Source organism: Myotis myotis, unplaced genomic scaffold (assembly GCF_014108235.1).
Source record: "Myotis myotis isolate mMyoMyo1 unplaced genomic scaffold, mMyoMyo1.p scaffold_m19_p_2, whole genome shotgun sequence".
Taxonomy (NCBI): domain Eukaryota; kingdom Metazoa; phylum Chordata; class Mammalia; order Chiroptera; family Vespertilionidae; genus Myotis; species Myotis myotis.
This window is the reverse complement of record NW_023416324.1, coordinates 45551675-45570807: the sequence shown is the minus strand read 5'-3', so window position 1 is coordinate 45570807 and position 19133 is coordinate 45551675. Positions and strand designations below refer to the sequence as shown.

The 19133-nt window shown below is 42.0% G+C and overlaps 1 protein-coding gene across 2 annotated transcripts in view; it reads left to right on the top strand.

Annotated features, from left to right (window-relative positions):
* Positions 1-4085: 4085 nt before the first annotated feature.
* Positions 4086-19133, top strand: part of JAK1 (Janus kinase 1) — a 136230-nt gene continuing 121182 nt past the window's right edge. Inside the window, exon 1 of one of the 2 annotated variants that reach the window (XM_036347932.1) lies at positions 4086-4327. The gene's annotated coding sequence lies outside the window, so the exon portion shown is untranslated. The remainder of the gene's footprint in view (positions 4328-19133) is intronic. The other variant, XM_036347931.1, reaches the window with a different exon arrangement.

The window sequence follows — 19133 nt, the reverse complement described above, 5'->3', positions numbered from 1 at the left end:
GGACCCCGCCCCCCGCCCCCCACCACCCCTGCACGAATTTCATGCACTGGGCCTCTAGTATGTTATAAATTCCTATATGTAATACATGTATGACTAAAATTTGATTGAGCTTACTAACAATCAAAGGGAAAATACAATCAGTTACATAAGCAATGAGTAACCTTGCCCAAGAGAAGTGTAACTATTTCTGGAGTTCAAATGTAAGGGTATTTAAAAAAATTATTATTATTATTGATTTTAGAGTAAGAGGAAGCGGGGGGGGGGGGGGGAGAGAGAGAGAGAGAGAGAGAGAGAGAGAGAGAGAGAGAGAAAGAGAGAGAGATTGATTGCCTTCCATATGCCCCTGTACTGGGATTGAACCAGCAATCTATAGCTCTATAATTCTATGCTATTAATCTCCTTATCCTCCAACCCATTTTCCACATTATCCCTAGATTAGTGAATTTTGTTCCCCAGGAGACATTTGGCAATGTCTGAAGACATTTTTGGTTATTGTAACTGGTCCAGGAGTGGGGGTGGAGTTTGGAGGGTAGGTGGAGGAGGAATGAGGGGATTGCTACAGGTATCTAGTAGTTTGAGGACAGAAATGCTATGCTGCTAAACATCTTACAATGCACAGGACAGCCTTCCATAATAAAGAATTTTCCAGCCCCAAATATCAATAGTGTTGAGGTTGAGACACTTTGCCCTAGATCAGGGGTGGGCAACCTTTTTGTGAGTGCGTGCCAAAACCAGCAAAATCTCTGACTCAAAATTCTTCTGTGTGCCAACCCTAATTTTTTGAGAACATGTTACGCCTACTTGATATCTCTTAAGGTGTATGTATGTGAAGAACCTTGAAGAAATAATAAAATTCATTCGAGCGACAAAAACACAGTGTATGATGATGAAAAATACATTTATTTTTTGATGTATACATGTACACTGACAGTCCGACAGAAAACTTTATGACTCCGTCTGATATTATCAGTGGGACTTTTGCTGCTGCATCACTGATGACAGAGATTTTACATCAGGTTTATATTTTGTGACCTTCAGAGATATGCACAAGCTACTACTTTCATCCGTCAGGCTACTCCTATTATGAGACTTAACAAAATTCATCACTGAGAACAAAGATTCACAAGCGTATGTGTATGAAACCAAAACACTGGTTGGATCTAGGAAGGCAGGGAGCGTTAAGGCAGAGGCATAGAAATTGCTCTTCCCCTCTGTCGTCAATCCATGTCTATGGTCTTTAAGATAACTTGTTATGTAAAATTATTTATTTATCTAAGATGCACCTACACTGAATTTATCTGAAAAATAAAAAAGTTGATATTATGAAAAAAATTGTAAATGGAAGATTATAAGAGAGGGTTTCACGTGCCAGCAAAAGTTACTGGTGTGCCATGTTTGGCACGCATGCCAGGGGTTACCCACTCCTGCCCTAGATTGATTCTTCTAAAATAAAAACCTGCTTAAATACCTCAAAAACACACTATTTCTTCTAGGCAAAAGTTTTTGTATAAGGTTCATCTTTTCCTTATTCCCCAGCCACATAGCATATACACTTATTGTCTGAATATGCCACATACTCCCTGGCTCCTGTGACTTGTCTGATGCTTGTAGCTTCTTCTTTTCTTCTTGATTTCCTCAGGCTGGGTTGGGTGATTCTCCTGTGTGGTCACTTTTAGAAGAGCATGAATCATACAGGATTGTTGGTTGTCTGTCTCTCCCACTCTACGGTGAGCATTGAGGTCAGGAACTGGGTCTATTTTTTCTCAGAATCCTCAGCACCTAGTGCAATGCTTGGTACAGGGTAATGGATAAACTCAACCATGGCCCTCTCTCTTTATTCCCTTTCATGAGTCCTACAGAGCAGTCAGATTCATTATTTTTAAATATATTTTTATTAATTTCAGAGAGGAAGGGAGAAAGGGAGAGATAGAAGTATCAATGATGAGAATCATTGATCGGCTGCCTCCTACACGCCCCTACTTGGGATCGAGCCTGCAACCCAGGCATGTGCCCTTGACCAGAATTAAACCTGGGACCCCTCAGTCTGCAAGCCAATGCTCTATCCACTGAACCAAACCAGCCAGGGCAGTCAGATTTCTTCTTGAGCACAGTGGGGTTATTGTTGCCTTCTGACTTTGCATTTTTTAACTCTCTACCTTACCTGAAATGTGATCCATATTTTTGTCTCTATTCATGTCACTCCCACCTGTTTACAGCCCAGTTCAATTAAAAAAAAAAATCACAATGATTTACCAAGCTTACCACATGTGCCAGGCCTGCATTACCCTAGTTCAATGGTTCTCAACCTTGGCTGCACATTAGAATCACCTGGGAATCTTTTTAAAATCCTGATTTCTGGGACTCATCCTCCGGAAATTCTGTTTCTTTGTTATGGGGTGGGGCCACAATATTAGTAACCAAGAAACAGAATTTCCGGAGGATGAGGCCCAGAAATCAGGATTTTAAAAAGATTCCCAGGTGATTCTAATGTGCAGCCAAGGCTGAGAATCACTGCCCTAGTTCATCTTCAGCATTATCCCTGTAAGGAAGGTATTGCTCCAATTTAGCAGGTGAAGAAAATGATGCAAACAGCCCTGAGTGGCAGGTGAGGCAAGACATGCACACTAAACACATATTGTAGGCATCTGGGCCATGACCCTCCCTGCTTGATTTTCCTGTCATCTCTGTGAGCATTTCTATCTTCTTCCAGAAGGCAGTTGGAGATCCTTTAGTCTGCCCCACAACTTTTATGTGTAAACTGCAAATTATTCAGGGTAACAGAGTTGATTAATGGTGGGAGCCAGACCTAAAATCCAGGACTCTAGATTTGAATGCTCTTTTCATTCACCAGTATCACACCCAGCACTTCTTGCTCAGTGTGAGATAAATTGCAATAATCCCCCAAGTCCAGGGTTAGTGGAGTCAGGGCAGATGGAGCAGCCCCAGACCACAGTGACCTGAGCTGCAGAAGTCTGGCCATGCATGGTTGAGGAGGGTTTTTAATCCAAGGATTTGCAAGGGGAAAGGACTGGACTGTTTTAAGCTCGGGAGGGAGGAATAGATTTGAATTTTTATTTTAGTTTTTTACATTTTTATTGATTTGAGAGAGAGAGAGAGAGATTTGTTGTTTCACTTATTGATGCATTCATTGGTTGACTTCTGACCGGAGGTTGAACCCGGAACCATGGCCTATCTGGACAATGCACTAACCAACTGAGCTACCTGGCCAAGGCTAGATTTGATTTTTTAAAAGCTCACTGTGGACAATTAGAGATTGAGGTGATTGCAGAGTGGCAATTTAAGAGGCTTGTGGTTCTTCAGGTGAGAGATCGTGGCAACTCCGACCATGTTGCTGAAATACTTGGAGAAACGAGTGGACTGGAGTGATATTTAGGAAGTAAAACTGTCAGGATTTGGCTGGACACTGCCTATGGAGAATGCCTCTAAGCCATGGTGTGACCTTAAGATACTTAAACCTTAATTTGTTTCTTCATGAATAAAATGAGGATAATCCCGACTTTGAGGAATTCTTAGTAAAAAAAAAAAAAACAACAACAAAAAAACTGCTGGACACATTAAATATCAACAAACGTTAGTTCTTACGACTATTACAAATACGTTTTTCTTAAAATTAAAAGAGCTCTTTAAATACGGAATAGGTTGGATGTGAAGTAACCTATCAGCGTTGGAAGATTGATCTCTCAAATTCCCGTTAGTCAAGTGCCACACACGCTCACCTCTTACCGGGTCGGGACAGGGGCCGGGGGCTCTGATAAATGCACCGCAGCGCACAAAGCTGCGGAGGGCACGCCACACCGGGCCGGGGGCAACCGGAGGCGCAAACCTCACCATCTCTCTCTGCGCCGGCTGATCGCTCGCCGCCTAAGAGCCGCTGTGAAACCCGCCGAGCTAGAGGCGGGGGCGTGAGCGGAGCCGGATGCGGGCGTGGCTGGGAGGCCGGAGCGCTCGGTCGGGCGCGTCGGCGGCACCGCTGCCTCCGCGGTCCCCGCCCCCCTTTCCGGGGCAGCCACTCGGGACGTCACGAGGGGGCGGAGCGGCCGCGGGAAGGGAGGCGAGGCAGCCGCGAGGCGGGGCGGGGAGGGAGGCGGTCGCGTCGCCCAGCGCAGGCCGCGGCGGCCGCCGAGTACCCAGCAGCCGCAGAGAGCGCGGGCCTGCGCCCCGACCCCGGTCGCCCCCTCGGCGCCCCTTCGTCCGCCCCGGGCGCGCGCACGCCGGGGCCCCGCGGGGCTGGCCGCTGAGCCAGGAGGCCGCCGAGCGGAGCCGCGCGGCGACCCGGAGCCCCCCGGCCCGGGCGCACACGGAAGTGGTGAGTGTCGCCGAGGGGAGGTGGGGACGCCCGCGGCCGCCGCCGACGGAGCGGGAGGCGCGGGACCCGGCGCTGGCGGGAGGCGCGGCCGCGGCGGTCGGTCCGTGCGCGCCGAGTCCCCCGTGCCGCCCGCGAGCGCGGCGCCGGACCGAGGGCCCGGGCTGGCGGAGGTGTGCGGGCGGGGGATTTCCAGGCGAGCGGCGCGGAGGAGCTGAGCGTGCTGGCGGCGGGGAGGGCGCGGGGCAGGGGCCCGAGGCCGCGAGGGGAGAGGGAAGGCTGAGCGCCCCCTCCCCGGGAGCGCACCGCAAGTGTTCCTCCCGGAGCCCGGGGCGCTGACATCCTGTTTATGCCCCCGGAGCTGCGGGCGCGGGCCGGCGGCCTGACGTCCCTCGTCGCCCGGGGAGAATGTGGCCGCCAGCTGTCGGGGAGACTTGCCGGGGGGCGAGAGGAGGTTTCTTCCTGCCTCGGGGTGGAGGCTGAGGGTCGGAGCGGTTTTCCTCCGTGGCCATGTCAGCCAGGGAAAGTTTCTGGGGTCGGGGGCCGTATTCGCGGCGGCTGGTGGGTGTCTGTGGACGCAGGAAACGCCCCCTCCTCTTAGGTTCTGTTGGGAACCAGGCCCTGGGCAGCCCCCGAGAAGGGCGAACGAAAGACTCACCCCGAGGTGGAGGGACAGAGACAGGGACGGACGGACGGACACACACACACACACACACACACACACACACACAGACACCCCTAGGGAATTGCACATCCCACTGTAAAAGGACTTATTCACTGAAACTGGGGCTCACTCAGACCCCATCCGCGCGCGCGGGGGTCAAGAATTGGAGAGACGTCGCATGAATAGTCAACTCCCCTCACAAGTCGCTCTTCAAGGTTCCAGGGATGTGGGCTCCTGGCGCGAGTGTTTACCAAGGATGGGGGTGGGAAGGGGAGGGGGCGACGACTAGATAAAAGGTCTGATGATCGCCAGGTGTTTGTGCACATTTATTTTTTAATTGGATGCGTATTCTCTGTGAATTCCTATGTGGCTCTGGGAAGAGGACCTTGTCCTTCCTGCCGCTCCTTTTAATACGCGTCCGTCAGCTGCCTTCTGCCCCTGGTTGGATATATGTTGTTAGGATTCTCCTTTTCTGTTTAGAATCGGAGTTTTTCTTAGATGCAGGCGTTTACTAGTACAGCTGTATACAATTGTTATTCTTTGGAGTGAGGAAAGCATTAACATCCTTGGAGAGTTAAGCATACTGAGTATAATACAGAAACAATTAGATGTGATCATGGAGTATGATTGTTGGTTATTTTTTAAGAGAAGGATTCGGTATGGCCATATACACAGTGGGGGGGGAAATTTTTTTTTAAGCGAGCGTTTAACATTGATTAAATCTTTATTCTTTGTTTTCAAGCCCCCATTTTGAGTTGTTTCTTGCTTTTGCTTTTGGTGACTCTGATGTTTTCCAAGACCTGAGAGTTGTTTTCACTGAAGGATCGATGTGTTCTTTTGTACTTTGTGGTGAAGGTTAATGGAGACCAGACACTTTGGGTACAATATGCTTTGTAATATGGAGAAAATGTCTCCTATATATAGATCCAGATCACATTTAAAGGTGTAAGTACATCATACTTGAGTATTTGTGGGCATTATGAATATGATAATCACAACCTCTTCTTAATTCTATATGTTATATTAACTAAGCAATTTCATTGTATATCTTAGTTTCAATAAATAGCTGCAAAATGTATTTTTTAATACTATAGTGTGACACTCTGCGGTAAGTAAAAGTCAGTTTAAATAATTTCCCCAGTGCACAATATACTAATTATTACTATTGGGAAATGATGATAGAGGGTGACTACATTATACATATATAGATAAAATAATTCAAACATTTTCCAAAATATAACTACATTTCAATTTACAGTCGTAATTTGGGTACTCTTAATATCATTTTGGCCAATGCTATACAGGCATTTGTAATTATTTCTGATCATTTGGCATCTACCCTTTACAGATTTAAGTTATTAGGGGGAATTAGATTGCAAAATCTTTTCAGTTCAGGCATGTGAAAATGCTGGTGAAAATAATGAATTTTGAGGGTGGAGTTGGCTTTTGCAGGAATAGAGGCTCAGATTAAATAGCATGAAGAAACTTAAACTGCGTGTCTATAATAGGATTGTGAGGTTGGCCAGTTTAGATTCTGGGTTCACAAGCACTAGGGTCAGACAATAAATTCTAGTAATATTCTAAAGTTATTCTATTTCTTCTGAATCGCTTTAAGTAACACATATTTGGATAGAAACCCAGCTGAAGCAAGTATTAAGAACATATGTAGGTTTATATGTACTCAGTTTTATACAGGGAACAATAGGTATAATTGCATTAAGGTTTATTAGCAAAGAACAAGATCTGTTTTCTAGCTCCTCTGATAAGGATTTTTCCCCCTAAACACATACATTCATTTTGTATATCTTTATTATGTATATCCTTATTATGTTATAATAAGATGATATGCTTTTAGATTCATCCTCTAAGATGTGAATATTTGTACAAGGAGATTTTCTTCCTCATTTCCACATTTTAAAAAGTGGTTTTAAGTGGATGGGAAATTGGTTAATTAATTGAATCTCGCTGAGCAAGCAGCATCTGGTGCACTGTGGTTTATTGTGGCTCAGTGTATATGGGGCCTTGTCATAGAGATGCCAGAAGAAGCATCACAGATTCTTTTAGACCAGTGTTTCTCAACAGGGTATGATTTTTGGGTCCAATGAGATATTTGTAGTTTCTGGAGACAGTTTTCTTTTTGTTATAACTTGATGGTGGTGGGGAAAGGGCAAGGCAGTATTCTACAGAGTGGGTAGAGGAGAGGATGCTGCAGCTAAACATGAGTGGGGCCGCCCCCTACAACATGACAGTAGTGCTGGGCTTGGGAAATCCTGCTTTGGAATGCCAGGTAGGGAACACGATCCAGGCTACAGTCATGGGAAAGTGTTTCACTTCAGACTCCTGTAAAATGGAACTAAACATCTTCACCGTGGCCATCTCACAAATGTGTTGGCAAAAATCAGATAAATAATGCGTGGAAACTGTGAGTGCAAACACAAATTGTAACTATTATGAAGACACGATATTTTTAAATGAGTTGTTACATATACTGGTGGTTGAGGAGGAAAGGGGTTAAGGCAATATGCTGAGAAGATTGGATGGTTTGGTATTGAGTTTTTTTTGCTGTTCTTTTTTTTTGGATAAAGGATTTTTAAATGTAGTTTTCTTATAGAACATACACTTTTTAGCTCTATAATTTCTTTAAACATAAAGATTATTTTCTCATAACAAGAGGGAAAACTCGCTGTAGAAGAATTAGAAGCTTTAGGAGAGTTAGAGGAGAAAAGTCATTGTGGTCAACTCCCTTCCCCATTAAGAACAATCAAGCTCTTACCAATTTATTTTTTCTTTTAAGTCATTAAAATTGGAAAGAAAGTTAATGATGGGAAAAGGGAGAGCAGTTGGTGACCAAGGAAGGTGTTTGTTTCTATGTTCTTCATTTTATCTTTTTTTTTTTTTTTTTTTAATATATTTTATTGATTTTTTACAGAGAGGAAGGGAGAGAGATAGAGAGTTAGAAACATCGATGAGAGAGAAACATCGATCAGCTGCCTCTTGCACATCTCCTACTGGGGATGTGCCCGCAACCCAGGTACATGCCCTCGACCGGAATCGAACCCGGGACCCTTCAGTCCGCAGGCCGACGCTCTATCCACTGAGCCAAACCGGTTTTGGCCATTTTATCTTTCTTAATGATTACCATGTGCAGGTAAATTCAGTTAAAAGAGACGTTAGAGAAATTGGCTCATTGCTTTCATACTTTGCAGGCTACCCTCCAAGCCCTGTTCTCATTAGGCATGTTGTTTCCTCTCTGCTTCTTGTTCTCCCCTGCACTGGGCTAGGTGTGCCACTATTGCTTCCTGTCTTGAAAACCCTATGGTAGCGTGGGGTTTTAAATAGCTGCCATGTTGAAATAATCAGGTTTCAGGGGCAGGAAGCTACTTCCTATGAGTATTCTTCCTTCTGAAGTGCACTAACTTTTTTAAGCAACAAGAGAGCATACAACATTAAGTTCATTTCCGTGATATATTTACTTCTAAGGTTTTATGATCTGTGATTCTTAACAACTGGCAGTGGCCACATATCTTTTCCCTGGTGCTCTGTGAATAAATTGCTCAGTCTAGAGGCAAGATCTGCTTTAAAAGCAAAATGAAAATTTCTGTTGACGGATGAGAGAGAGAGAGAGAGAGAGAGAGAGAGAGAGAGAGAGAGGGAGAGAGGGAGAGAGGAAGCGAGAAAGAGAGAAACATCTATTTGTTCCACTTATTTATACATTTCATTGGTTGGTTCTTGTATGTGCCCTGACCAGGGACTGACCCCACAATATTGCTGTATTGGGACGATGCTTTAACCAACTGAGCCTCCCAGCCAGGGCACAAAATGAAAATCTCTTTAAGTCTACTCTGGCCAGAAGACAGAGCTGGGCTCTGTTGGAATATGTTTATCTTTAGTAACTGGATTTACTTAACATAATATTCACATAGCACTTTGTTCATACATTCATTCAGTAAATACATATTGAGCTCCTGCTGTGAGTCTCAGGGAGCGAATAAACAGAAAAAACAAAGGCAAAAATCCTTGCCCTTACAGAGTTTACAGTCTAGTGGAAGACCCTTGGGCCTGTTCATTGTGTTTCTCAGTTGCAGATTTTACACATTCAACTAAGAAAATCCTAGTTAGTGGTTGTAGAAAACCAACGTTTTCTAGAAACCTTCATGGCATTCCTTAAGTCTGAGGACTAAGAAGTAGTCCTCCCCCCTCCTTTTTTTTTTTTTTTTACAGACTAATTAACTCATTCTTTGTATATACTAACATCTCTGGGTACCTACTAAGTTCCTGGCACTGAAGAGAGTTAACCCTGCTTGGAGCAAATGGTGGGTGGAGTAAGAAGCTGCTGGCAGGATTGCAATTGAACATGCTCAAAGAATAGGTTTTCTTTAGAATGAAAATCAGCGAGGAATCTGGTCCACAAAAGGTATTTTAACTCTTCAGGGAAACTTATTTAAGAGTGATCTGGGAGAGGAGGCTGACTGGAGGAACCTAAAAACGAGTGGTGGCTTGCAAAGAAGGCAGTAATAACTTGAGCCCAGCTCGGGGAGACTAAATCAGGTCAACTTCTTATACCTGTAGAGAGATCAGAGATTGATTCATTGTATTTATCCTTGTTTTTCATAATCTGTGTTTTTGGAGGCTCTGGAGCCAAACTGCTTGGTTTGATCCCAGCTGTGAGAATGTGGGCAAGTTACTTTTATTTCCTTACTTATCAAATGAAGATGAAGATGGTATCTACCTCTAAGATTGAGGACTGAATGACTACACCTAGAGATTTTGGAATGGTGCTAGGCACAAAGTTAACTTGGGGTGTGTGTGTGTGTGTGTGTTTGTACTGGTGAACATGCTGTGTGTCAGAAAAATAAAGAGCTCAAATTATATTATTAAGAATGCTTTTTAAGATTGTAGGAAAGTGCAACTCCTAAATGCAAACAGAGTGATTGACAAATTCTCTATTAGGTAGGCTTCAGTTAGGAATGGATAAATCACAAAAGTTTAGGCACTTAAATAAGGCAGTTTCTCAAGTCTAGAAGAGTATATTATATAGACAGCACCTAAAGCAGCGGTTTTCAATCTGTGGGTCGCGACCCCTTTGGCGGTCGAACGACCCTTTCACAGGGGTCGCCTAAGACCATCCTGCATATCAGATATTTACATTACGATTCTTAACCGTAGCAGCATTACAGTTATGAAGTAGCAACGAAAATAATTTTATGGTTGGGTCACAACATGAGGAACTGTATTTAAAGGGCCAGAAGGTTGAGAACCACTGACCTAAAGTGATAGATAAATTAGGTTTTACTCTGTTTTTAAGGACAGATGAGAAACAAAGGTGTCTTTAACTTTAAATGCCATCCAAAGAATATAATTTGGTAGGAATGTACTAGAGTTTCTTGGAAAGTTAATATAAAGATACTGTGTTGCTATCACTGATTCTTAGCAAGGTTGGACTGTTGGCAGGGGAGTACATGCATACCTGTTTGTAAAATGGTGTCTTCAGAGTCACATGAAAATAAAAAAAAATCTTATAAATCAGATAATGTGCCAGGGACTCGTAATATATATTTGGTCTCCCCTGAATGCTGTTTTATTAGTTTCTATTTCTATGTATGTATTGTGCTTTCCTAAAGCATGGTTTACCCAGAATATAAAATTGTACAAAAAATCGGCTTTTCCTAATCATATTTTAAATATGTCTTTAGTTATTTCTCTGTGATGTTTATGTTTCACTTATTCATATTTTCTCAAGAACAATAGTTGCCACCTGATTGGAAAAGAGCTCTCAATGATATTCTTATTTCCTCTGCTTTGATAGCAAAGGAGTTAACTGTCTTTTACTAGTCTTCCCATTTGAGAAGGAAAAACACAGTAAAACTCCCTAATTTGTATTTGGGGGGAACAGAAGGTGGAGAAGTTCAGTTCAAATGGTAAGCAGGTTGACCTATAGGTATTTTTTTTTTTTTTTTTTTTTTTTTAGAAAACTCTACAATAAATCCTCAGTTTTGTGGACCTCGATTTAATGAACTTCAGATTTAACAGACAGAATTTCTGGCCCATATGTCATATGTGAAAAGGAACACCCTTTTAATTTTAAAATGCTTTTAACCAAGATTTCGTTATAATTAACAGGTTATTTTTTGTTATTAATGCACTATTATTTTGGACATGCAGATCATACTTTGGAAAAAACACTAATAAATATTACATATGTACAACTATAGTCTATGACGTATGTATTTAAATCCAAGAGTCACCGCTCCTAAACAATGTTCAGCGAATGATGAGCCCCTGATCACATTGCATCTCCAGTGGTAATTGGTTCTGTTGTTTCCTGGTGTAACTTTCTGCAGCAGCTTCAATGGTGCCAGCTGATGTTCCATGTGTGATGCCCCAGCCGTGTATTTCTTTCCTCGGGGTGACTGGTGAATGAACCTATTTACTAGGCCTACTCAGTATAAATTTAAAATTACAGTAATACATATGGAAAACTTTTCTGTGAAATTAAACCTTTCACACAAATGTATCTACATAAGTAAAAACAGGTGAACTAATTTGTCAAATGTTTAACATACGCATTCGGAAAACCTACTTTGTTGTATAACAGACTTTCAGCTTTAACGGACACCCCCTCGATTGAATTAGTCCATTTCACCAAGGTTTTACTGGATTTTCAGGTACATTGGGTAAATCAGATAAGTTTGAAAGTATGAAGTAGAAATAGATAAGGACAATTTGTAATTAATGCTGCTCTGGTTTTTAATGGTGGTTTAAAGGGCTTAAGGGCATTAGAACAAACAACAGTTTATTCAGTTAAGCACAATTATTCTGTAGGCTTATTTGCACAGTTAATTTGCCCAGACTGTAGCAAGGCTGTAATTTACAGCAATTTTTTCAATTAGTAGAACTTAAAATAATCTTTTATGTTATGGTAATAAGAGAAAAGACAAAAGAAAAGGAAATCTCAGGAGAAAACAGTCTGCCAAATGTATATCTTCCCACTGAAAAATCTTGTTATTAAACACACAGAGGTGCAGACAGCTGTGTACACTGAGTTTTTTTGCTAAGTACCCCTGCAAACCTATTTTAGGGCTAATTTACAAAACTGGCTTAAAAAAGTAAGATGCATAATGCTTAAATTTAAAGTCTATGACTAATTTTGTTTAGTTAAAGCCATTTTATAAAACTTTAGGCTAATCACTGTATATCAGCTATCTAATTGGGAAAATCATTTGACCGACATAATGGTGATATCTCCAAAGAACCCCATCTTTTTAGTCTTCGAGAATGACCATTCGTGAAGAGGGGTTAGAAGTAGGAGGGGGAGGCCAGAGGAAACTGGACTCGCCTGAACATAAATTGTATGCTCACTTGATGTAGATTGAGGATACAGTAGGCCACTTTGTGATGCACAAACTGGTGGAGATAAAAAGGCTCTCAGGTCTTTTGTTTAACAGTTATTTACAGATCACTATTATGTGAGCACAGGAGCGGCCTGCTTCCTGCCCTCAGGAAGCTTCTTTGCTAGTGGAAAACACAATAATTCAACAATTATACTACACCTGTTTGTTACAATTATACTAAGTACCAGGACAGATGTTTTAGTTTGCTATAAAGCAGAGGTGGGGGGGGGGGCAGTAAAAAGTGGGGCTCTTTGTGGTACACTTTTTTACATTTAAATTTGACAATTGAAAGAATTAGGATAAGAATGAGGAAGTTTTCTAGCCAAGAAGAAACAGCATGTGCAAAGGACCTGAGGCAGAAATCTTAAGGGTGAGAATTGGCCAGGCCAAGAGGGTGAAGAAGTTTACCAGCCAGAGGAAACAGCGTATAGCCAAGGACCTAAGGTGGATAACACTCTGCCACTGGATCAGAGAGGACAAAGATGCAGGCTGCTGAGGTAGGGAGGAACTTGATCAAGCAGAGTTCTATGGACCATATTACTTGGGTTTTATCATACATAATATAGTAGGGGAAATTGAGGCTTTAAAACAAGGCATGACATGATGGAACTTGAGTCATTGTATGAAAGAAAAAAGGGATCCCACTCCCATCACTACTCCCCTGGGAGCACCTTGCCCCTCTCTCCCCACTCTCCTGCCAAATGCCTTGAAAGCCTTCACTGCCTTCCACTTAACCCATTTTTTAACCTTTTAAACCTGACACCACCTCCACACTTTTGAGATTGCTTCGAGTGACCTTCTTGCTATTACATTTTGACACCTTTTATTTGCACTTATTATCCAAAATATTTGATACTGCTAAATACCTCCTTCCTGGAAGATGTCCTGCAACCCTACTGCTGTCTGGCTTCAGAGACACAATACTTGTCTCCTTCCTCTCTGTGTCTTTGCTGTGTCTTCTCTTCCTTTCATCTCTCCCCTTCCCCCAGTGAAGCCTTTCCTAAAGGTTCTGCGCATGGCAGATCTCATTTGTTCCTAAACTGTGCAGGTCATGACCTGCTTTCACTTGAGCTCCAGTTGTCCCTTTTATTCATATTCCTTCTTCTTCACTCCCTACCTCCGCTAATACTGGTCAAGGAGCATCAGGCACTATTCAAGGCAGTGGGGACTCTGTCCTTAAGGGGCTACCTTAAGGACAGAGGTTAAACATGTGGATAAATGGGATAATTTCAGATAGTTATAAGTGCAATAAAGAAAATGGTAAGGTAATGGGTAGAGAATAATTTGGTGGGTAGGAGAATGCTCACTCTGAGGAAGTGACATCCGAGCTCAGATCTGAGTGATGATTAGGAGCCAGGTCATGTCATCATCTGGAGGAAGGGTCCAGGCAGAGGAAACAGCAGGGGCGTCGGCCCCATTTGGGGCGGGGGTGAGCTTTCCATAGCAGGCTGGACTGCCTCGCCTGAATGCCTTGTGGGTACTGCCCATTTAACTGCTCCAAAATTGATAACTCTCTTTCTCACCCAGCTATACCAAAGGGGGATTTCTTTGTTCCTCTTAACATCTCTGACCACCACCCTCAAAGCCTTAGATCAGTAGTCAGAAAAGTTTCTCTGTTCGGGGAAAAACGGTAAATATTTTTAGCTTTGAAGGTCATGCCATCTCTGCTACCTTTATGCAATTCTGCTGTTGTGGAACGAAAGCAAACATAGACAACATGTAAACCAATGAGTGTGGCTGTGTTCCAGTAAAACTGTAGGCATGGACACTGAAGTTTAATTTCCAGTTGTCACAAAATATTATTTTTCCCCAACTATTTAAAAAGGTAAAAATTTGTAGAGCTTCTTGGTGGCAGGCCAGATTTATTTGGTGGCCAGAGTTTGCTGACTGGTGCCTTAGAAACGTCTTGATCGTTCTCTCCTTGCCCCCTTACCCCACAACCAGCAGCTGGCCATGCCCTCTCAGTTTTCCCTCCCAGTATACTGCAGCTTTGCCTTCGCACCATTCCCTGCCACTGACCCAGCTTTCTTTTACTTGGGTGATTGCAGTAATCTAGTCTCCCTGCTCCAGCATTTTCAGTTTCCTCCACATAGACACTGAACAGTCCTCCTGTAGCTTGACATAGAATTTCCTGACCGCCAGCCTTTGGAAGCCCCTATTGCCTACAGAAAACAGTCCAAAGTCTATCTTAATGTGGTATTAAAGGCTCCATGTGACAAGACTTCAACTTTTCAGCTTATTTCCCCATTTCTCTCCTTCTACTAGTATACTATGCCAAAATAGGTTATTGACTGTTTTGCATTCGACCCACAAACATTTCTCATATTTTTCTACATTCTTTTTTTTTTTTTAAATGCACTTATGCCTCATGCTCTCAATCTGTGAAAATTCTGTAACTTTCAAGGCCCCTTCAAATGTCCCTGACTCCTCCCACCTCCCCCCAGAGGGAGGTATTGCATGCCCATAATACTTGGGTGGTGTGGGGTCCTCTTTCCTGGGCCATCATGTTCTGCCTGTACTTCAGTTCTTTTGTAGGCCTACCTCCACTGTGCAATCCCAGGGTCCTTGTGGACAGGACCTTGTTTCGTTTATTATGTCCCCTTTCCTAGTAGGCACATGAGTGTTGATTGAATAAATGCTAAATCCTCTGTAGATATGTAGAGTTTGTAGAGGGTCAAAGTGGGAACATTTTACTGAAGGGAGTTTGATCATATTAAATCCTTGATTCTTATATAAAGTAGTATAATTTTGTGAAAGATCACCCAGGGTTTTGGAAGACTTTGGTGGTATTCTTGGTCCTGTCAATGGCTCAGGTAAATAAGTTCAGGCAAATTATTGATGTTTTTCTTTAGGAATTTGTGTGTTTCCATTTATAAAAAAGAAAAGAGTGCACTTGTTTTAGGTTGCCATCTTTTTCTTACAATAATCTCCCTGCCTCAGTCTCCTACCAGATCACTTGTCACATGTAGTAAGTTCTCCTTTTAATGAGTTGTTTTGTTGTATATGTCTTTTGTATTTATATAGATAGCTTCAGCTTTTTTTGGGGTGACAGAAATATGAATAAATAAATACTAGTCCCTTGGTTTATCCAATTTAAGGTAACAACAAGATGGTAAAAGGTAAATATCTTGGAAGAAACAGGAAAAAGGCTCTGGGGCGGTATTAGAATCATGATGTGAGTCTGGTGGGAAGTGAGAAAAGTGTTTTTTAAGTGTCTTGCAATCTTTTGGTTAAGTGTTTTATAAGTATCTTGCAATCTTGTGCTTGGGGTGTGTGCACACCTTCCCAAATGAAAGGACAGGGAGAAAGGAGGAGACTCAAGGTTAGAAAGCTTTCAGTGGCAGGTGATGCAGATGCTTTGCATTTGATAATTAACTTAATCTTTTAATAGCCAGAGAGTTGCATCTTAATTGCATCATTTTCTAGATGAGCAAACAAAGCTAATAAATGGCAGAGCTGGAATTCACATTTGAAGCTCTCTGGCATCAAAACAAAAACCAAAACCCTTTTTACTCGTTTATTCCTTCTAGCTTTACTGAGTAATTGTAAACCCTTCTACTTTAAAAAAATCTTCTTTCTACTGTCTTGTCACTTGTCTTTTTTTTTTTTCTTCGGTGACATTGGGATTTAAAATGAGAACCTAAGGAATTTCTTTCTATCCTGTTTTCCAGTCTAATGCTTCAGAAGCAGTTTTAGGCTCTTGGAGAGTTGCCTCTGTGCACCTGTATGGTATTTGGTATTGTTAGATACTAAGTAATAAAGAGGATCTGAAAGCATTTGTCAGGGATGGGGGCAGTTGTGAGGGGGTGGGTGGTGAAACGGGCAGCTGGGTTCATTTAGCATATTTTCTTGTGAAATATGTTTGACATTCCAAATCAAACTTGATTTACTATTACTTTATATTACACAGTTATTATATAACATGTCCCATATTTACCTGTTTGGGTATGAGTATACCAGATGTGTTATGAAAGGCAAGCTGGACTTGGAACCAGGAAGAGCTGGGGCTGAGGCTGTTCTTTGCCACTTACTGGCTCTGTGACTTTGGGCTCATAACTGAGCCTCAATTTTTTTCAACTATAAAATGGATTTTTAGTACCTATCACAAAGGTGGTTTGTGAAGGTTTATTGAGGTAGTGAAGCATCCATCTTATATAAAAACTGCTGTTTGAAATTTTAACCCTGCTATTTCTGGCTTCTGTAAATGCTTGCTGGCTTAAATAATAAGGAAAATAAGACTACTCCCATTTCAGCCATTAAACCTTCCCCAGACGAAGTTATCAGTGCTGGCGTCAGGCCAAGCCTTTTGGTCGAGGTCTCAAAGCGCCAGCACATAGGGCCCTTTAAGAACTTGCAAAAGGGGACCGGAAAAACCCCATATTGGGGAGACAAAGAGGGTAAGATAGTATAAATACAGGAAACTTCCTGTGTGATTTCACCCAGAATTTGAGAGACATTTTCCTCTGGGCCCGTGCGTAATAAATGTAACTCCATCTCTCTAAGCATTGCTTGGTTCTTCTCCAGTTTTTCTGTAACAGTAGAATGTAGGGAATAGCTTCCGACAGTGCCTGGAACTCAGCAGCATTTAATAAATTTCGGCTCCCCACTCCCATTCCCAAATATTAACTAATGCCAGAGATCCTGTAAATAATTATGTAATGTTTACATGTTTATAAGTGAGAACTTTATAATAGATATTACTCAAGGTATGAACTTCTGATGCAGGAAACACCTTTATACAAATGGCTGGGTTCCTACTTCTACAAAAGCATCAGTATAGAATAGTGTGGTTCAGACTCCCAAATCTGGAACCAAAGTCTGTGGTTTACTCTGCTTTAGTTTACTAGCTGAATTATTCTGGGCAAGTTATTCAGACTCTTTGTGCCTTGGTTTCCTCATTTGCAAAATGAGGATGATAGTAGTACCTGCCTTATAGGGTTGTAAGGATTAAATGAGCACACGTGTGTTTGTACCAACATCCTGTAAGGGTTTGCCAGTCTTATTGTTATCCCTCCTGTCTTCATTCCCCTCCTTGTGTAGGCAGCCCTTATGCTATCTGGAAGTTCCCTGGAATTCCCCCTCATATCTTCTCTTCTCAGGTGACTCCTGTGTACCTCATATACCTGTCTTGTCCTCTCTCTTCAGTCCCTTCCTAGTCACTTCATTTTCATCCAGTCTGTCTTTTTCTCACGTCTAATACATTCTCATCAATTACCTTCCTTGTACATTTTTTGCCTAGCCACTTAAAAAAAAATCTGTTTTGTTTTTTTTTAAATGTGGAAACTGAACATTTTCTAATTATGACCAATAAATCCAACTATGTGTTAAGGAAACTTTTATACCAAGGAAGATGAAATCCATATTGTCTCAAGCAGTGAAGAAAATAAAATACTTCATTGTTTATTGAATGCTAGCTCTATGCCAGACATTCACATCAGTAAAATGAGACTAAGAATGGTTGAGTAACATGTTTAAAGGTACCCAGCTTGTAAGCAGGGGAACTTGGATTTGATTGAAACCAGGCTTGCCGTCTCAAAATCCCTGAGATTAGTTGCCTAACAGCCTTCAGGCACCCTCTCACCACTCCATCTGCACTCCTTAATAACCTGCACTCTGCTCTCCCTCAAGCTCCAGCTTTCGAGATGACAAGACCTCTCTCGGCTCTCTTTGGCTGCAGGAATGCTTTTTCTCTTTTGGCAGGACACATGTATAGTGTTTCAGGTACTGTATGTGTGAAATTGGTCTTTTGTGTGATGGGTTTGGAAACAACCAAATTTATAGCAGTATGTGTTGGGGGAGGGAAAATGTGTTCCAGATCTCAACAACCAATTGGGAATGAAGTTTTAAAAGGCAAAACTATTTATAAACCAGACTATCAGTGTATTGGGTATTTGTTTTAGTGTGTTACCTGTATGGATATACTTTTAAGGGCTTATGCGTCATATCTGAATCAGGCACATTCTGGAATGTATACACATTATTAATTTGCTTAGCTGTCTGTCCTCATCTGTGGCTGACCTTTGTACCTCGCATCACTACCATTGTGTTTGGCACATAGTAGGAACCCTGTGAAGAAATGGATTTAGTACTCTTTAGAAATCAATGGTTCTTTTTATTTTTCTGTATGCCTGATAGTTTCAGTAAAAGAAATCAATGGAGTAAGGGCCAGGCAACATTGAAAGAGGAATGTTGCCATGCAATTACCGATCAGATGAAAATAGTGCTTACACTAGGCCTAATTGAGACGTTTAAAGGTATTTGGGAGCCAGGCACTTAATGAGAATATTGCTTTGATTATTGGAAGGCAAGGAAAGCAGTCAAACAAGTTCCTTCTTGGCGTGGAGTCTTGTTTACTTTTCTCAGGTTAGAACGGATAGTTCTATTGGTTTCAAGAGATCATGGAGACAGGTTTGCTATGAACTTCAGCTTATTTGGTTCCAAGTTTGTAGACATTTTCTAGTTAGTGCTGTTTAAGGATTTGTAGCACACAATGATCATAAAATCTTACAATAATTTTGAGAATTGGAAGAAATCCAAGTTGCCCGGGTACACTTCCTTTCCCAGTTTTGTAACAGAGAAACTAAGAATCAGAGCAATTATGTGACTTTCCCAAGACCTCTCTGGGCCACCATTTAGTGTGTGTGTGTGTGTGTGTTTTAAATACAGCATCATGCTGGATTTGTGATTGAGTAAACAAATGATACAGAAGGTAGTCGCATGTAGAATTTAGCAAAGTAAATACCCACCTGTTCAA